This window comes from Artemia sp. Qi Xiang Cuo, chromosome 7 (assembly GCF_049724085.1).
Source record: "Artemia sp. Qi Xiang Cuo chromosome 7, ASM4972408v1, whole genome shotgun sequence".
NCBI classification, from domain to species: Eukaryota; Metazoa; Arthropoda; class Branchiopoda; order Anostraca; family Artemiidae; genus Artemia; species Artemia sp. Qi Xiang Cuo.
In genome coordinates this window covers 24,409,226-24,411,725 of record NC_142800.1, presented here as the reverse complement: position 1 = coordinate 24,411,725, position 2,500 = coordinate 24,409,226, and the positions used below count along the sequence as shown (strand labels likewise).

The window sequence follows — 2,500 nt, the reverse complement described above, 5'->3', positions numbered from 1 at the left end:
GGGGGACAGTTGGGGGCCTGGGGGACATTTGGGGACCGGTGGAGGGCCTTTGGGAGCTTGGGGGGCTTTTGAGGACCGGGGGCTTCCTTCGGGGTTGGGGTAGGAGGATTGGAACCCTTTGGGGTTGGGTTAGAGGACCTCACAACACTGTTCAAATGAAACTTGTGTATTATAACGACCACACTCAAAACCTCTTCCAAAATCTCTTCAAAAATCTTCTTTTAAAATGTCTCTATCTGTTTCGCCGAAATAGTTCCATAACCTGTCTAAAACGGTTTCGCCCAAATAATCCCTAAACGTAAATTCATCGTGTTCCTTTGTTATTGGCATCTCTGCGCTAACGCATTTCAAATTAATAAGAAACCTTTTCGCGCGCTAAAACAATTCATCGCTAAGATGTTTCTTGCCTAATTGTTTCCATGGCCTTTGGTTATTAATATCCTTTGGAGTTCGACCAAAAGAGTTGTTCCCGAGGCAAAGACATTAATGATTTGGATCTATTCCTGGAGAAATGTTTCTAGGGCGAAAATTTTTAAAGTCTGACACACATTGGGTCGTTTAAAGTAAAAATAAAAACATTTATTGGGAGAGGGGAGGTAATTTATTATTATTTTCATCATTAATGTCTTAATTTTTTTTTTCTTTTCTTCATATTTTTTGGTATTATTGTTTAAATTGAGAGAGAGTGTTCAGGTCTTTTTTCAGGTCTTTTTTTTTTTTTGAGAATTAGAATTTTGAGAGGTTGAGAATTAGAGGATTGCAGCCGTCTTTCATCAGGCTTTTGAGCCTTCCCAGGGCAGTTGCTTGTATATGGTTTATTTTGTAATTAGTAGTAAATAAAGCAAGTCAAGTCAAGTCTGGTATATGGTTAGTTATCTTAAGATAAAAGACTTGATGTGAGCATATAGGTTTAAATCTTAGAGTATTCAGTGCTACATACAAAATTAAAGTGGCTGAAATTGAGTCTTGAATTTTAGCCAACTATAAAAGTGTGTTTTTCAATATTTAGAGACATAAAACTTCTCCATACTGAGTATATTTATAAACTTAAACTTTGAAACAGAAAAAACAATGTATCTAGCTGCATTCTTTAATTTGCAATTACAGTCTACATTCTCAATTTTCAATTTTAGTGTGTATAATGCCTGTGTTTTAAAATATTTAGTAATGTCTTTCATTCCATTTCAGCGCATTGGTGTTGCTCTAGTGTTTAATAAGCCACTATTTCCTCAAATGGATCAAGAAGAATTCTGTTTGAAGTGGAACAACTACCTGGATGTATTTCATGGAAGTTTTGCATCATTGCTGAACAGTGAACACTTCACAGATGTCACACTTTCCTGTGATAGTCAAAGCATAAAATGTCATAGACTTGTTCTCTCAGCATGCAGTTCTTACTTTGAAACACTGCTTCTTGGGATGTCACACTCCCATCCTATTATTATTTTATGTGATGTGAAATTTAATGATATGCAAGCTTTGGTGAAGTTTATGTACACAGGTGAAGTAACTGTTGCACATGCCCAAGTAAACTCATTGATAAAAGTAGCTGATATGCTTAAAGTTAAAGGTCTTGCTGACCTTGATGGGACAGCTAAACAGCTACAGAAACCTAGTTATCCTTCTGAAAGGACTCAAATGACTCCACCCCCTGTGAAGAGAAAGAGAGTTGATACAACCTCAGAAAATTGTGTCCAGGCTGAAGATAGCTTAAAAAATTTAGTACCTCCTGCAGCAAGTGGCACAAACAATAACTCTGTAAACTATCCTGCTGAAACGTCTGTTAATGAAACAGATGATGCTGCATGCCACTCATTTGTAAGTTTGTTTCATTAAAGTTCACTTTATTTAAAATCTAAAAAGATTAGCTTATCTTTATGTTATATCTAGACACTAGGGTCTCCCTTCCTCATCCCTGCCTGAATTAAGACTGCTTATAAATATACATTTTGCTATTGCAAACTGTCAGGGAGATGAAACTGCCAAAATTTTAGCTTTTGTGTCTTTATTTTCAAAGTTTCGGTAATTTTCTTTCATTGATTAGGTTGTAGTGGCTTATTTAGGATTTCGGTTGGGGGGGGGGCACTAGCTAAGAGTTGGATTTGAAATGCTGTAGCTTAGTGGTTAGAAAATCTCATCCTTAGTTCTTCATATAGCTGCTCAAGGTGTAAGGAGAAGACACTCTTTGTAAAAAAAAAAAAGAAGTGTCCGAAGAGAAGAATCACCAACCTTGGCGTCTTGGTATTGAGGTGGATATCCCGACACTTTTAGTTGTCTGAACTGTTTTTCCATACAAAGAAAGAACATCTACTTCCACTAGCTCCCTAATACACACTTGCATAGATTGATATGTTCACAATAGATAAGTATATCTAAATTTTCTGTGAAGATGAACCATGTAGTGGTTGCTCCTTCAAGCTGGCTTTGAAGTAAAAAGCTCCAGAAAAGTGACAATTGAACAAAAGGCCTTTTTCCCGCTATACTCACAAAATAGAGGAGC

At 36.6% G+C, this 2,500-nt stretch overlaps 1 protein-coding gene and 1 pseudogene across 1 annotated transcript in view; one reads left to right on the top strand and one right to left on the bottom strand.

Moving 5' to 3' along the window:
• Positions 1–2,500, bottom strand: part of LOC148950076 (uncharacterized) — a 147,149-nt gene that overhangs the window by 28,628 nt on the left and 116,021 nt on the right. The window lies entirely within an intron of this gene.
• Positions 1,153–1,836, top strand: LOC148950077 (longitudinals lacking protein-like pseudogene; annotated as a pseudogene).